Here is a 19,339-nt window from a genome sequence, read left to right on the forward strand (position 1 = left end):
TACTAGTTTCATAACAAAGCATAGGTGACAAACTATTAATGGAAAAACCAAAAATGATGTCAGTGGTGGACACAGATTGGAATCAATAACAACTTGCCTCTTAGGTTTTGTTATGAAAATTTTGTGAAAAATGTTATGTCTAGATCATGTACCTTAATTTGAAAACTTATTATTGGCAACTTTGTTTTTGTATGCCATTTTTGACGGTTGGAAAATAATTTTTTAAATTATCAGAATTATAAGATACGGGTAATGTTCTCTTTTCCCATAATGAAGTTCTTAATTGATAAAACTTCTCTATTAGAAAAACAAAAACTTCGTGAAATCTTTCATAATAATAAAATTCATGAACTCACAAATATATAATTATTTTAACTAATTTAACCTAATAATTATTTCGATATTTTTGATTGCGTGTATTAGTGTATTATTAAATTTCTTCTTGTTTCAATTTTTTTTTTTTATTATATGAAGAGCACTTAATTACACTCTTGCATTGACAAAAAGAAGATGCATGACATTGTTATATGCATCAATAAAGTGATACATGTCATCATTTTTGTGTATTCCCATTTATAGGATCTAATTTTTATAATATTCTTAAAGAGTTGGGTTAAAGTTACATCTGGTATAACTTTAAACAATGTTATACTACTTAATATGTTTTAATTGAATGAAAATTTTAACAAATCTATTGTTGAATTATATTATTTTCGTATATTTTTCATACTTATAAAATTTCAAAATGATCCATCAATCAATTGTTTAAATTCAAGTTTTTGTAGTTTAAAATAATGCATAAAAATAAGTTTATGAATCGAATGGTAAATAATATTCGATTGATATGAAAATTGGCATACATATTAAGAACATATAGAATATTAAATTAACGGTAGGATTTTTAAAATATGAATTAAACAATAAGTTATTGAGTGGTGTAACATTACTTAGAGTTACACCAAGTGTTATTTGAACCCAACCTATATGTGTGTGTGTGTGCGTGCGCGTGTATGTGTGTGCATGTGTGTATAAACATACTAGTAGGAGTATATTATATTAAAGTGGAAGTTGAGAGAAAGTAATTGAACTCTAACATGATATTAATTTAATAAAAAAGTATACCATGTTCTAAAAATTGGTTGTTCATAACTTATTCAAAAATGCACACATGAAATAGTTTATTGTATCACAATAAATAATAATAATAAATCATGTCAAGTATCAAAATATTTTTATGAACAATTTGCATGTTCTACCAAATAATATTCCTACAATTTTTTTTTTTTAAATTAACAAAATATAAAAATGAACATTAATAGTATTTAAATTTTGTAGGAATTTTAATATACATCAAATTATGTTTATCTTTAAATGTATTTATGCATATATATTGGGTTACAAACTAGTTTTCAAGAGTATTGTGATATGCAAGCAATTAACATAAAGGGTAGGAGAATGTGAAAGATTATTGAAGGCTAAGTGTTGGTTAGAAGTTAACTGAATCGAATGCAACCCTTTAAGAGAATCACTGTTGGAAGCAGAATTGTACGGCTATTTATAGAAGCAGAATTGGAGCACCAACTGCGAAAGCCTCTTAACTAACTCAGCGCATGGCTTGCTGCCAGTTGCTACATGTCCTCATAGATTGTAGATGGGCTAAATTTCTGTGGACTGCGTTTCTCGGCCCATAAAAGCCTACCCAAGCTCAAAGAATATTGTTTATATGGAAATTAATTTGAACTATCTATCTCAAACCCAACATTGGAAGGAGCACCCTTATAACCTTTACTCTCTAACAAGAAAAGTACAATGTCTACAACACTTTCATAATAAATCATATGTGATAAGTTGTTATTAGTTTCAATTTAAACTTACTATTTAAATTACTTTTTTACCCACTAATAACAACTTATACCAACTTTTGTAAAATTATTATAAAAATATTGTGAACATAACATTTTTTGTAACAATTATAACTAGCCAGGAATGCTTTTTATTCCGATTGATATGAAGTTAAGTTACATCTCACTTACATTGCTTTTTTATGGAATAGTTCATCATGCTAATTAATGAAATTTTGTTTTACAGTTAATCAAATGCTTCAATGGAAGGAAAACCACGTACAGATTAATCGTTTTATCTATTGAAATCCTTCAATAAATTGAATATTGATGGAAGTGTGAAAATCCAGGCAGAGCAGGGGCGAGAGGAGAGGGATAGAAAGGGACATGAATGAAAAATGGATAAAATGTTTTTCTTTCCATGCATGTTGATAGGGTATGCTACAAATAATATGGCCAATTAGACTCTCAATTGTGTGGCTAAGCTTGGGCTAATTAGGGATATCATTTTACAGTCGGATTCGGCGCTTATCCTTCCTATCTTTACTAACTACAATTAATTAATGGACAGTGAATCCACATCATGTGCTCCGAGAGACTAATAAATTGCTATGCCTTAATTTTGCTTTTCAATGTTTTAATTTGTATATGATAATATATATATATATATATAGAGAGAGAGAGAGAGAGAGAGAGAGAGAGAGAGAGAGAGAGAGAGAGAGAGAGAGCTTGGGATCAGACAGAGATTTTTCCCCTACTACTAGTGAACCTTTGTTTATATTAATATAATACTATGCCTGTTTTAAAAAATAAAAATAAAATCAAACCACTTCAACTTTAAATTGCTAGTTCGTACCTACACATTGAACATGTAAATTAGGGATGGGCAGTCAACCCACTAATCTGTCAAAACCAACTCGATTCAGCCCAATCCACTGGATTGAGTCGGTTTTTAGGGTTGGTGGGTTGGGTTGTGTGGACACAAGGGGTCATTTTCGGAGTCGCCACCTAGTTTTCGCAATGATCTAGGAACTATACATATAGCATCCTTACGAGGAAGGACCTTTAATCTTACTACCAGAGTATGGGTTCGGAGTTTAGATACGCTCTTGGGAAGTTGTTAGGCACCTAAGATCGCCCAACCCTAAGGTTAACCTCCCATCATTGTGTCTTATGTCTTAACCTTATTAAAAACAATTTCAACGCTTGTATCCTAAACTCATACACACACTAGCATGCATCTAACATACAATCATGGCATTTTTATCCCTAAACAAGCATACTTATCTATCCACAAAGCGAAGAAAGCCAAACATGCAAAAGAAACCCTAGCATTCATCTAACATGTGAGAACCCTAGCATTCATCTAAATAAGGCAGTAAACATATCATACAACAACACATATAAAAAACAAAGTATCAACACATTAGAAACCCTAATTATACATCTAAGCATGTTTCATCATATCATCAAAATAAAACCAAAACACAAATGCATGGACATTTCTAATGCATGACTTACCCTTTACTTACCTCTCAACAACACAGCACCTATGGCATTGATGAATGGGCATGTGAATGAATGGCATGGTATAAGAAGAAAACCCTAATCTAGCATGTGATAGCAAACAAACATGTGATGTAGAGATACTAGCACATATAAGCATGTGAATAGACTCTAAAAAGGAACAAAACATGTGAAACAAACCCAAAAAAAAAAAAAAAAACAACATAAGAGATCTGGATTAGGGTTTTTGGGCAAGCACTTGCATACGTAGCCCAAAGCTTGCGTACATAGCCTGAAGCTTGCATACGCAGGGTTTACGCTGTTGGGAAAATCTAGTTTTGTATCTCATACAAAACACACGCAGCGGAAGCAACAAAAAAAACGGATCTACTTCAATCATGAAAGATAAACATGTAACCATGAATTCTAAAATCAAAGAATAAAAAGCGTACCTTTGGTGCAGTGAATTTCAAAACCAAACTTGAGAATACCTTCAATCTTCATCTCAATTCCACATAGTACCTAAGATGTGTGGTCTCTCAATCAGTCTTTTGTATATAGATTCTCAAAGAAAAATCCTTCTTCTTCTCCTTGTGGAGAAAAACTGAATTCTATTTCTTTTCATCTTACGTATGTTTAACCATTCTCATAGTTTCTTTATTTAATAACACTTATTAAATAATGATTGATTTCTAATTGGGTTAGCCTTTTGGGCCTACCCAATTAGGCTTTAGTTTGTGGCTTGAGATGGGACCAAAGGGACCAATAAGACAGTAGCTCCAATGGGCCTTGGGCTTTTCCGTCAACTCTTGACAAGTCCAAATTTACCATTAATTATATTCAATACCACTATAAGAATATAATTGCACTTTAGGCCTTATCTATAAATTATATCCCAAGACTTTATTATACATTCAATCCTTTCATTAAAATATTTGTAGTAATACAAAATTATTAATATTGACTGCCACTTTGAAGATTACTACATCTTAATCCTTGAGTACTCGGTTTAATCCTTTATGTTATTCATAATATATTTATGAAATCCAATTCCATAAATATATACTTTAGTAACTTCTTACTAAAGTGGTTGGGCCCAACATTCTGAATAACCAAACTCATTAAACTTATCTCAAGGGAATATTTTATATCTCCGTTAAGAGATTATGAATTCCATCTTGAGAATATATATTCCATCAACACTAAATGCGGCTGCCCAACATACTGAGGTTTTGACCATAACTTATAGATTTCACTCCTGATATATCAAAGCAACCTACATCTCATGATCAGGTCCATTATTCTCTCACGATTTAGAGTTGATGTAAATAGAAGTCGTGAGATTTATTATTCAATTGACAGTCTTTAGGAGAATAATAAATCTCACAGCGGTCCAGTACAATATGTCTTAACTCTTAAAACATATTAACATACCAACTAGAAGTCTCCACTTCCATGATCAAGGCAAATCATCTTAGTTGATATGTTATAGTTTTCGCAGATGAGATGCCCAATTTCATCACCAACTATGAACTAAAATTCTGAATTTATAAAAAACTTGTGATTTATATCTTTCTGTGACTTTTCACATAGATCACATACTATGCATCTCATGGACTAAGATAATGTCCCACTAGTTCATAAATAGTCTCATATAATTAAGCAACTTAATTATTCATGACATGCCAATAAATTAGATTTTAGGGCACAAACCCTAACAATCTCCCACTTGCTCTCAAAGACAATTTACCACATATCCGACACTTATCTCCCTATAGAGTAATTCATAGTCACTCTAAGGCAAGGCTTAGAAACAAGTTTCAGCCAGATTTATTGCATAAATTATCTTTTCTACTACTACTTTCACGTACTCATATCTTCTCTAATGAGATGATACTTACGCTTGATGTGTATCTTCACCACCTAGGATGAATACATATCTTGAAGTCCAACTTCATGAATCACAATCAAACTACAAGTCAGTATTTGTACATCCAGTATCTATCAAAACTTCACTTTTGTGGACACGCATATAAACCCTCATTCTCCTAAGATATTTTAGTATATGCTTTACTCCCACTAAATTAAGTGATCTTCGATTTACTTGATATTTGCTGACTATGCCCACCGCAAAATAAACATTTAGCCTAGTATTTAGCATAGCATAAAGACTTCCTATCGATTTGATATAAGGAACCGTCTTATATGCTCTTCCTTTATATGTCTTAGGACCATAGTCCTATATAAAGGAACTTCAAACTTAAAAGGAAAGAATCCTTTCTTGAAGTATTACATGTTATACTTGGCTAGAATCTAATCTATTTAAGCAGTTTAAGATAGACCCAACATCCTAATTTCTGAATTTTAACAAAGTTATAATTCTTAGGATGTGACTAATCTTTCCCAAGTACTTTATATCAAACTAGACTAGACAACCAAAAACTCCTTTGATGACAATAACTCTATATCATTCTAAATGATTAGAATGTCATCAACATACATTAAGAAATTTATTATTCTATATAGCCTTTACACACATAAGGCCTTTTAAATACTTGATCAAAATCAAACCATTTGATTGCTTGATCAAAAATGATATTTTATGATTTAGATGCTTGCTTTAGTCCATAAATGGATTTTAAGCAACTAGCATACTAAACACTACTGGTTCTTTGCTATGAACAAGTCTAGTCACATCATATAGATGTCTTTCTCAAGATTGCTACTAAAAAAAAAGCTTTCTTGATATTCATTGCCATATTTCATCCAAATGAAATATAATGAATAAGAAAATCTAGATAGAGTTAAACTTGACTATTGGTGAAAAAATCTTTTCATAGTCGAAACATTTCTTTTTGAATAAATCTTTTCGCCACTAGTCTTGACTTTGAAGGTTTGCACCTTCAAATTTATCAATCTCATTTACTTGTAGACCTATTTGAAAACAATAGGCTTAATGCAATTAAGCACCTCTACAAGTTCTAGACTTTAAATAGAATCTAATTCTATTCTCATAACCTTGAATCAGTAATCCATATTCATATCATCTATTACCTTTACGTAGGACCGAGGATCAAATTCATATCCTTGTGGAATAACTACAAAAGTTTATTCCAAAACTATGAATTTATTTGGTAATCCTCCCACTACGATATTGTACCCGTGTATTAGCTATATATCTAGAATAATGTCTTGTAGTGTATCTAATACAACCATCTCAGTTCCAAATGTACTTTATAGTTGTCCTATAACAAATTTTGACATTTTTGTTCTAGAACAATCTACCTTTACTTTGAAAGAGCCTCATTCCTCCTTTATGTATGCATTAACTTAAAGAAGTCATTGAAACTTTATTCCTTTACAAAAAGGAACCCTAGATCATATTATCCTCTAAATAGAATTCATAGATTGTGAATATAACAAAATAATGATTCTAAAAGCCCATCTTTCACCAATCTTGAATACCATTTAGATTAATAAGATCTAGACATAAGTGCCAAAACATACAAAACCAAAGGATCGAAACTGAAGGAAATTTAGACCCCTTAGAACAACCAGATTGGTTAGCCTAGATTAATTAGCCAAGTTGTTACTTAGTCAAATTATGCAATTCTAGGTTAAAGCAATCAAATAATCATATCAAAATAATAAAGCAGCGGAATAATAAAAGACACAATGATATGATCACCCAAGAAACCACACAGTAAAAACCTGGGGAGGATTTGACCCACCGATCCTCAAGGCAAACCTGAATCCACTATGAAAGAATCGAAGTTCATACAAAAGGACTACAAGCTCCCCGCTCGACTTCCTAATGTTACCCACCAGTAGAACTTACTAACACGACCACGTGCAAGTTCCGAATCCACGGACTCCTTCTTTCTTGAATTCTTCAATCAACTACAAGCACCCACGCTTGATATTCTTTAAGCTTCAATGGTTGCAGCCTTGTTAATCATCAAGATGTAGATAATATCTCTACCTTGAAAACCCTAAGTTTATGTGAAGAAAAGCTCCTCAAAGATCTCACAAGAGATTCACATAAACAGCAATATGAGCAACAAAGACTTAGAGAGATTTGGGTACAAAACCCTAGATACAAAAGAGGCACTCTCTTCTCTCTCTCAAAAAGCTCTCAAAAACGTGGCTTAGGGTTTCCTTTATATAGTGGGAGAAGTAGATCTGAAACCCTAATCCTTAATAGGCTTAAGCTGCTGTTTAGGCCGACTTAAAATTCTGCAGATACGATTTTCGATCGATCGAGCCTGTTCTTCAATTGATCGAACCAGGCAGAATATGAAGTCTTCTTCCTGCAGCTTGTATGAATCTTGACTTGAATCACCTTGAGCAATGTCTAATAAAACCTATAGACTCTAAGATCTATATCTAGACAAGTTTGTGTTCACGATTTGCCTATTGTTCTAAACATTTAGAACCTAACAATCTCCCCCTTTGGCAATTCGTGACAAAACTTCCATACCGAATGAAATGCTCATATACAAGAACAACCCAATACAATAAAATGCTCATTACAAAAAATTCAACCTAACTATTATCCATCAGTTGCAAGTGTAGACAACAACTTAATTGAATCAACCTGTATATTTCCTGAAACACTCAACAAACGCATAAACACATGTGTGATAGAAAAATAGTAAATCAACAAATATGCAAACTAACTCTCCCCCTAAGTTAGATACATCAAAAACAATGTTAACTCCCCCTAAACATAACATTCTTGTATCAACTATTTCTCCCCCTTTTTGTCACGTATTGACAAAGACAACACATACAAAGAGTAAACAGTCAACATACACAACAAAGGATAAGAAAAAATAGAGAAAGAAGGGGACACAAAACAATTCAACTCTATAGAAAATAGAGACAGCTCCCCCTATGAATAACACAGGTTAAAAAAACTTTTCTCCCCCTATCAAAAATAGGAAAAACAAAACAAGTTTTGGGAAAAACAATTTTTGGGAAAAATAAAGGAGATAGGGGAAAAGAGCAGCAGCAGCAGCATCACCAACAGGATCAGGTATATCCTCACGAGCAGGACCAAAGTTAAAAACTAAGGTGAGGATATACATGAAGAAAAAATAATCTTTCTTTCAATAAAATGCAAACATGGCACTATGTGACCCATAAATAGTTGCTTGAGTAGAGAAAATATGTGCACATTGATTATCCATCATATCTCTTAACAAAAATATTTTCTACAGTTCACATATAAGAAATAGCATATACTAGAATGTACAAAACTCAAAAATTAATCAATCAATTTTTAAATCAAGTTGAGTACCCAATGTAGCAAAGTGTATGCATGCTATGTGTGAAAACAATGAGAGATATGACTACAAAACTGCAAGATGGATACAAAATCAATGCAATGTATGTGAATCCTAAACACAAATGATGCATGAAAAAATTTTGGTCAAAAACATAGAAACTGAAAATTTTTCAGTTTCGATCGATCGAGAATCGATCGAACATCAATCGAGTTAGGCAGACTCAAACCAAAAAATTTAATCGCAATTTCAATTGATCGAAAAACAGGTTCGATTGATCGAAAGTCTGGAAAAATCAGATTTTTGAAAAACAGATCATTTTAATGCAGAAACTCCTCAAAGCACATTATTTTATAAAAAAATGCATAAGTATGAGATGAAAAGTTATTCAAAACACACTTGAATTTAACCCAGATATTCCAAAATCAAGATTTTCAATCAATTTGTCCTCAAAGTGCAAACATTATACACATTTTGTATTAAAATCAAGGAACTTTTAATCTTGGATGGTCACAACAAGATCACACACAATAAAATGTACCAAGTTTAACAAAGAGTAACTTGTGTAGTGTGTGCAACTAGCAAAAGCTTGAGATACATATGAGGTGATATGTGAATATCAATTAATCACAAAGTCTACAAAATTCATCACACAAAATTTAAAAGAGACTATCACCTAAAGAGTTACATCATATAACTCCCACATTTCCTAGATCATAAGCTTGCAATCATGTAAGTTTCTTGCATATTTGCCTCATAGTTATGTGAAATGGCATCAAGTCTAATAGTACACACCAATTTTAATTATGTGAGATGGCATCAAGCCTAATAGTACACACCAATTTTAAGCATTAAGCAATTAAGCTGAGGCAACATCTTATGTTTTTTTTGTGCATGTGCTACACTTTCTCGAGCACAAAATCTTATGATATGCACTAAGGCGTTCATGATTGGCTAGTGAACAATAGTGAGATGGTTATTTATGCATTTCTTAAAAGGATCAAGTTCGACAGTCAAATAACATGCGACTTCAAGATTAAGACAAAGTGATAAACACCATAAACATCTTTCCCACACAACATGCACTACAAAGTTTCAACTAGTCAAGTGCAATAAATAAGCCCATCAAAGCTAAACAAGGTACATAAACTTGTTATGTAAAGATAAGGTGGCCAACCTTGATTTCAAATCCATGATATGAAATACAAAACACAAAAATCTTTTTGGTTTAAAAAATTTTATGACCAAAAACAAAAAGCACACATTATGCTAAATGAACAATGCAAATGCAATGCATGACAATGTTTAACTAAGTTATAGAGGGTACACAAATAAGAAATATCAATTTCTTAATTAACCCATGAGTACATGTACAAACTAGTACATACTCACACAAAATCAAAAATAGCTTAGCATACTATTCAAGTTTCTCCACAATGTCAAGCATATTTTAAATTAAGAGAGAGATATCATAACCCATGTAATCCTCAAAACAAATAAAACAAGACTCAAAATAAAATATTTTTGTCTTTTTGAAATTTTTCAATGTTTTTGGATTTTTTTTAACAAAAACAAAAACAAAACATGTCCACAATTAATTGAAAGAATTAAATTAAGGACAAGTTAGCAACACTCACCTTGGAGAATCTTTTTTCACCCATCTAGCACGAGTCTTTGGCTTTGTAAGTGAAAATCCATGTGAAGCAGAGTGTATTTGAGGAATTACACCAATCTTCTGAGAGAGACTGAAATCCTGCAAATTCCTTTCACAAGCCAACAAGCTCAAATTTTTCAAAAGCATATGAAATAATTTATATGGACTTATGGCAGGAGAAATATCATCACATATCCTAAATTGACACACAGAATGCTTAAATTTCAATTTATGACAATTAGGACGAATGTGACCGGAGACACCACAAAAGTGATAAACAGGAACAATTTTAGGAACATCAGTATTTCTATCAACAAGTCTAGTATCAGATTTAGGTTTTTGCCTCAACAAAGAACAATTTGGTCTAATATGACCAACAACACCACAAAGGTGATAGGTAGACACAAAAACAGATTTATTATGCTCTCTAACAGTAGGTTTAGACATAGGTTTAGAAACCTCAGCGTCTACATCATAACTTTTACCTTTGTCTAACCTAGCAAAATAAGTCTTTTCTTTATTATTCCTCTTAAAAGGAGGGATATAAACTTTCTCAGTTTTAGGCTTAAGAGAAACAAAAACACTTCTGTTATCATCAACAGGCTTGGTACTAGTCAAATTTTCAATTTTAGTTTTAGATTCAACTAACTCTTGTTCTAAGCTTTTCATCTTCTCATCTTGAGAGGAAATTTGATTTCTCAAAAATTCATTCTTTTTATTAGACTCATCTAATCTCACAATCAAATCCTCTTTTTCAAGATTAGCTAATTTTAACTCTTCTTTAAATTTCTTAGAAATTTTCAAAGATTTAGATAATTCCTTACAAAGAGTTTCAAAAGCATCAAAAAAATCAACAGAAATAATAGTGTCCTTTTTATTCAAAACATCACAGGCATCAATAAAATCAGCAGAAGCATGAGCAGAAAGACACTTCAAATTATCCATGATAACAGGGGTCAAGGATCAGCTCTTAGATCAAAAGATCTAAAACAAGAAGAGCTACCCGCTCTGATACCACTTGAAGGAAATTTAGACCCCTTAGAATAACCAGATTGGTTAGCCTAGATTAATTAGCCAAGTTGTTACTTAGTCAAATTATGCAATTCTAGGTTAAAGCAATCAAATAATCATATCAAAATAATAAAGCGGCGGAATAATAAAAGACACAATGATATGATCACCCAGGAAACCACACGGTAAAAACCTGGGGAGGATTTGACCCACCGATCCTCAAGGCAAACTTGAATCTACTTTGAAAGAATCGAAGTTCATACAAAAGGACTACAAGCTCCCCGCTCGACTTCCTAATGCTACCCACCAGTAGAACTTACTGACACGACCACGTGCAAGCTCCGAATCCACGGACTCCTTCTTTCTTGAATTCTTCAATCAGCTACAAGCACCTACGCTTGATATTCTTTAAACTTCAATGGTAGTAACCTTGTTGATCATCAAGATGTAGATAATATCTCTATCTTGAAAACCTTAAGTTTATGTGAAGGAAAGCTCCTCAAAGATCTCACAAGAGATTCACATAAACAACAATATGAGCAACAAAGGCTTAGAGAGATTTGGGTACAAAACCCTAGATACAAAAGAGGCACTCTCTTCTCTCTCTTAAAAAGCTCTCAAAAACGTGGTTTAGGGTTTCCTTTATATAGTGGGAGAAGTAGATTTGAAACCCTAATCCTTAATGGGCTTAAGCTGCTGTTTGGGCCGACTTAAAATTCTGCAGATACGATTTTCGATCGATCGAGCCTGTTCTTCGATTGATCGAACCAGGCAGAATATGAAGTCTTCTTCCTGCAGCTTGTATGTTCTTGAATCTTGAATTGAATCACCTTGAGCATTGTCTAATAAAACCTATAGACTCTAAGATCTATATCTAGACAAGTTTATGTTCACGATTTGCCAATTGTTCTAAACATTTAGAACCTAACAGAAATTTTCTCTTTAAAAAGTAAAACATATAAATTTCCATCTAGAAAACAATCATGGACAATGCTTAGCTTTACCAAAACAGAAATAACTTCCTTTTGGTCATGCTTTTGAGACTAATTTCCTTTTGGCAATTACTAGGGCAACTAACTTGTCCAACTGTTTGGTATTATAATTCCTCTTCTTATCACCCTTACCTTTCGGTTTAGGCTAAGAATTTGAATTAAATCATATCGATCCTAGCCTTAAATTTTAGGATGTCTTCCGTTACGTAGAATTCACTAATCAATTCAGATAATATAAAAAGAATTTATTTTCTAAACAATCTGAATTGATCAAATGATTCTAACAAGGACTTGTGGATCATATCCAAATGAGATTAACATTTAATCTCAACATCCAAGAATTCCAATTCATTTTAAAAATAAAATATTTTCATAAAATGACATAGAATTGGAACTTCTTAAGCTTTTCTTAGCACTCAATATGATTTATACCAAGCATCTCATTTAGACTTAATATAAAGTCTAAGTCTAGTACTAACTCTTGCATCTCATGCAGTAGCACAATTGAGATAGAAGCCAATATAACATATTAGCATTTCAATGGAGACTATGATCATATCATAAGATATCTTCCATAAATGCATCATGTATAGGAAATTATGACAATGCTGAATCAAAACATGAATATTTACTTCAGCTCCTTTAAGCACCATGTCCAAAATTATTTCTTAGTTAATGTGATTCAACTAAAATAGTAGCTAGAGGACAAAATTTATGACAAATTTATTTTGAGACCATGAACTTAAATACCAAGAGATTATCATTTTGCATCCATAACCATATAATATGGAACCCGAAAACATACTATACTAGGTGCAACGACAACCTAATCCCGTAATTAATATTCCTCAGCATAGAGTGAATACCAATCACTATGATCAGGCGAGAATTATTCTCTTTATTAATGTTATCATGGTAACTCTTACCAAACAAAAGTAATTTGCCGCTCTTCCTTTGGCCTCTAAGTAATAACAGCAAGAACTCAGCATAGAGGATGCTATCAAACTTAGTCTAATGTACACCATTGTCTAGAATCATGTGTAGCCACATTTCATCCCTTTAACAGGCTTATTTTGTAGTACCATGATAAAAACACCCTCCGCATGGAATGCAAAGCTCAAGGCTAAGACAAGGTGTTTGATCAAACCACTATAAACCAGGAAATTCAATCTTGTAGTACCATGAAATAAACATCCTCCGCATGGAACGCAAGGCTCGAGGCCAAGACGAGATGTTTACCCCACACCACTATGAGCCAACAATGGAGGCCGTGAGATCCAACCCTTGTATCTCTCTCCCACTAGAAATTTTAAAACAAGTGGATTGTCTTGAAATCACAATTTTAACCCTACACATCAAATGTGTTTAATTGTTTAAATTCAATGTGATATAACTATGTCACGTCACAATAGTGTAACGAATATTCGCGCTATCACAAAAAAGTTTAACCTTGTAATCCGTGAACTAAATACCCTCCGCATGGAATGCAAGACTCGAAGTCAAGACAAGGTATTTATTCACATTACAATAAACTTAATAAAAAGGGTTATTTCATCACTCCCACTCATTATTTGGGTTTTTCTTCAATAATTGTGATCCCATCACAACTAATAACCTTGCACTTGATAAAGACTTTAATCTTATTAAAATCACTAACTAAAATGAAAGCCCTAAACTATTTAGGATTCCTTAAACACTAATGAATCAAAAATTAGTTATATAGAACTCTATCCTTAATTTACTAGATAAAGAATTCTAATCTTATTAGAAACTATATAACTTTAATTAGAATTTTAATCTCATTAAAAAACCTCTAATTAAAATAAATTAAGGACTATTAATCATTAAATGATTTAGTACCAAGAGTTCTATTAAACTAACATCTTTGATCTCATTGGGTTTTTTAGTTAGAACCATGTGTAATCTAATCACACATAAGCTTGCTCTTAAAAAACTTGAAAACACTTAGAAAAAATTCTGATTTTCTTTCTTTCGATCGATCGAAAAAATTAAAAAATTCAAACTTGACCACCTGACTTGTTCGATCGATACTCGATTGCCTTTCGATCGATCGAAAAACAAATTCGATCGATCGACTATCAATCGAAAATCAATCTACTTAAAAAGTCTGATCACTGTTTCACTCGATCGATCGAAAGTGATTTTCGATCAATCGAAACTCGTGAAACTCGAATTTCCAAAAATTTTCTAAGGCGGTTTTCTAGGGTTTTTCTTGAACAAACAACTAATCGTTTTTAACATCTTCATTGTTCTCTTCCAAAAACACTTTTTTGATTTTATCAACGAAGATTTTCAGATCAAACATTAGGGTTTTCAATATCAAGGTGAAGAACCCTAAAACATAAAAACTTAATCTCCAAAATAACATCACGCCTATATTAATATATGTAATCATAAACTGATTTCACAACCCAAACATGAATCTATACATGTATTCTTTATCCAAGCGGTGCATTAAAGAAACTTACGCACATGACAGTTATTCCACTTACATTCAATAACTATAATCATGGCACCGTAACTAAGAAAACATCATGTGAAAATCTATAACATAGACTCATATACTCACATGAATCCATATATATATATATATATTAATAAACAATATGAATGAAACTACGTTGAACATCATCATGCAAACGAATTCACTGAAACAATATTAATATAATATAGAGACAAAAAAGTCAAACCGCTATTCTAAATATGCATAAAGTGTAATGAAACACGAAACCAACTGTGTCAGGTTTGTATATTGTTTCTAATAACTATATTCTCATCTTGGCGATCTACATTGATAAGAGACATCGCAATTCTTAACCACCGTGTTCCACTTCAATACAAAGATTAGAAACACACGGCATCTGGTTTTAATGAATAATAGTTTTAAAACAAAATTATTCAGAAACTTTTACTGCGGAAAATAAAAACAGCAAGAAAACTATTTTTCCTTAATTCTAATATTCAATCACATGTCATACAAGCATGATATTGAAGACCGCTCTGATACCATTTATTGGAAAAATCTGGTTTTGTATCTCATACAAAACACACACAGCGGAAGCAACAAAAAAAAAAACGAATCTACTTCAATCATGAAAGATAAACATGTAACCATGAATTCTAGAATCAAAAAATAGAAAGCGTACCTTTGGTGCAGTGAATTTCAAAACCAAACTTGAGAATACCTTCAATCTTCATCTTAATTCTACATGGTGCCCAAGATGTGTGGTCTCTCAATCAATCTTTTGTACATAGATTCTCAAAGAAAAATCCTTCTTCTTCTCCTTGTGGAGAAAAACTGAATTCTATTTCTTTTCATCTTACGTACGTTTAACCATTCTCATAGTTTCTTTATTTAATAACACTTATTAAATAATGACTAATTTCTAATTGGGTTAGCCTTTTGGGCCTACCCAATTAGGCTTTAGTTTGTGGCTTGAGATGGGACCAAAGGGACCAATAAGACACTAACTCCAATGGGCCTTGGGCTTTTCCGTCAACTCTTGACAAGTCCAAAGTTATCATTAATTATATTCAATACCACTATAAGAATATAATTGCACTCTAGGCCTTATCTATAAATTATATTTCAAGACTTTATTATACATTCAACCCCTTCATTAAAATATTCGTAGTAATACAAAGTCATTAATATTGATTGCTACTTTGAAGATTACTATATCTTAATCCTTGAGTACCTAGTTTAATCCTTTATGTTATTCATAATATATTTATGAAATCCAATTCCATGAATATATACTTTAGTAACTCCTTACTAAAGTGGTTGGGCCCAACACTCTAAATAACCAAACTCATTAAACTTATCTCAATGGAATATTTTATATCTCCGTTAAGAGATTATGAATTTCATCTTGAGAATATATGTTCCATCAACACTAAATGCAGCTGCCCAACATACTGAGGTTTTGACCATAACTTATAGATCTTACTCCTGATATATCAAAGCAACCTACATCTCATGATCAGGTCCATTATTCTTTCAGGATTTAGAGTTGATGTAAATAGAAGTCGTGAGATTTATTATTCAATTGACAGTCTTTAAGAGAATAATAAATCTCACAGCGGTCCAGTTCAATATGTCTTAACTCTTAAAACATATTAACATACCAACTAGAAGTCTCCACTTTCATGATCAAGACAAATCATCTTAGTTAATATGTTATAGTCTTCGCAGATGAAATGCCCAATTTCATCACCGACTACGAACTAAAATTCTGAGTTTACAAAGAATTTGTGATTTATATCTTTCTATGACTTTTCACATAGATCACATACTATGCATCTCATGGACTAAGATAATGTCCCACTAGTTCATAAATAGTCTCATATAATTAAGTAACTTAATTATTCATGACATGCCAATAAATTGAATTTTAGGGCACAAACCCTAACATATGCATGCTCATGGCATGCGTGCATGTTACTTACTCAAAACCTTAACCCAGAAGCGAACAAGGTAGAAAATAGAGCATGGACTAAAACCCTAACTCTAGCAAACAAACATACATTTTAAGCATACCAAAACTTAAACCTAACCTAGAGAAAGCATATCAAAACATGTTTTAACAAACAAACAAAGCAATCAGAGAGATTTAAAGATAGAAAAGAAGTTAAAATTGAATACCTCACAAAAAGCTTTCTAGCTTGATTTTGGCCGTTCCCCTTAGTCAAATCTATCACAATTTAATAAAATATTGATTAGCAACGTTAAACTAAAAGGATTGGGGCCAGAAAAGATCTCAATCAAACAAACTTGACTTGAGGATGTTTCGTGAAAACTCCCTTTTGATTCACTATTTTCTAGCGAATCTTAGGTTTTTCCGTGGGATTTCTGTCTGTTTTGAAAATGTACCATATAAGACTTTTTATAGTTGAAAAAAATAGGGTTTAGAATGGCTCCCAGACGATGTGGGATTCATTCCAAACCTCAGTTATTATTGTAGAAAACTTGCATTTTTTATTCTTCTAAAACCCCAGTTGCATACGCAGAACGCATGTTTTGGCCCGCATACGCAAGCCGCAACCCACGTGCGCAAGTCAAGGGTCACTTTGGTCATTTTATTTTCAAAAATATATTTTTGCTCATTTATAATGTTATATTTTTCATTTTAACACTCTTTAAGTCAATTTAGTGTCTAATTGGGCTCTAAACTGGGCCTTAGAGTTCGAGCATCATTGGAGAACGGGAGTCTGAGTCGTAAGGGGTACAAAATGCGATGTCTACAGGTTGGGTTGTGAAATTTGTTTTTTTACCCCTCTTCCTAAATAAAACCCAAACTCTAAGTTCTCCTCATATAGGGTTTGGGTGCACACCACTACTTTAATTGTGCCACTTCAAATTTTTGTTACATAAGAATTTATACATACACAACAAATTTTATAATTTTTAAGGTAATAAACTATATAACATTACTTTCAATTTTATTATTCACTAATTACAATTTATCCAAAAAAAAAATTGTTAAATTTATTTTGCTACCCATATATTTCTGTACAGATGGGAGATAAATACAGTGGTCCCTACAGTGTTTGACGCTCGAGCCTGAGTGCTGCAATATTATCTTTGACTGAATAACCCACCTAAACAAATGAATGTGAAACCTAACACCTAAGCTGTGAAGCACTGTAGTACCATTTGATTGGATGGCATCTCTTGAGTCTTTACTACTGAGTCACGGACACTACAGAGTGATTGAATTCACACAATTGAGCAGAGCTTGCTGCCATTACCACTGCCAGAGCTAGAAAATTAAACATGGCAGTCCTGCTGCCTATTTTAAGTAACTGTTGGTTACCTCATTAAATGCCATTTTACCAAACATAATAATAATAATAATAATAATAATAACATCTGTCAAGCACAACGTGTTCCATCTTCTTGCATTTTATGAGATGAGATCGAGATCTCATAAACTTTGTCAGGTGAAAGATATATGTGCATCACTTTATGCTGTCGGCCCTTCCTTTCAAGCTTGGTGCTACATTATTACAGGGTCGGAGAACACTCAAATCAAGTGTGATAGCAACTAGCAAAGTAGCAAGAGTCCTTAACTCCTGGAATTTGTGGCACCGCAAACCCCAACCAGATCGAGTAATTGAAAAAAATATTAAACAAATGGAGGAGTAAATGGCTCAATGAAATCAACATGAACGTATGTAGGTGCTCTATTAATATATCCAAGGTTTTGGTGCAACCATTTACTGTCATATTATTGTCTTAGCTGGTTTAACTGATCTACAGCTTAGTTTAATATATTAGCATGTTGGTTTTTTTGCCATCTGTTTCAATTTTTGTTCTACGGAAGGTGTAATCTTAATTTTGTTCCCTTAACTGAGTTTGGTATGGAATTGGTTGTCACATTAAATGTGTCGGATAGAGAAGATATAAATTAAAAGAGTATTTAGTATGTATATAAATCTCAAAGAATTTGGTGTAGCTGTGTAGCCCCATGTTGCTAGCTACTATTAGGCAAGATGAAAGTTTAAATTTTAGAAGTTTAAGAACTTCTAACTTTTTTAAAAAAAGTCTTAATTATCAAAAATTAAAATCAATTGAGATTTGGATGTTATAAGAGTGTGTGTGTGTGTGTATATATATATATATATAATAGGTTTCCATAATTCGAGACATCCTTGTATAAGCATTATTTATTTAAGATTTGGATCAATATCAAATTGATTCTCTATACTGTATTTGAAATCGTAAACCCCTAAACTTCAATAAATAGTAAGATCACATCTTCTAGTACTGCCATTTCTTTAATGCAACGGATAGAAAATTGCATGTGATAGTATTTTTAAATTTAAATTAAATTTTTTTTTTGGTTGCTTTTGCTCTTTTTAATAATTTTTCGGTTGATATGTAGTTGATTTTTTTTTTAAACTAAATTTTATAATGTTTTCCCTTTCAATTTACGAAATCAAACAGTACTTTAGAAAATCTTTTTGAAATCTAGTTTTGGTAATATTTAAATATGAAAATACTCGTTTCATATTTTTAACAAG

This window comes from Quercus suber, unplaced genomic scaffold, assembly GCF_002906115.3.
Source record: "Quercus suber isolate HL8 unplaced genomic scaffold, Cork oak 2.0 scaffold_9, whole genome shotgun sequence".
NCBI lineage: Eukaryota > Viridiplantae > Streptophyta > Magnoliopsida > Fagales > Fagaceae > Quercus > Quercus suber.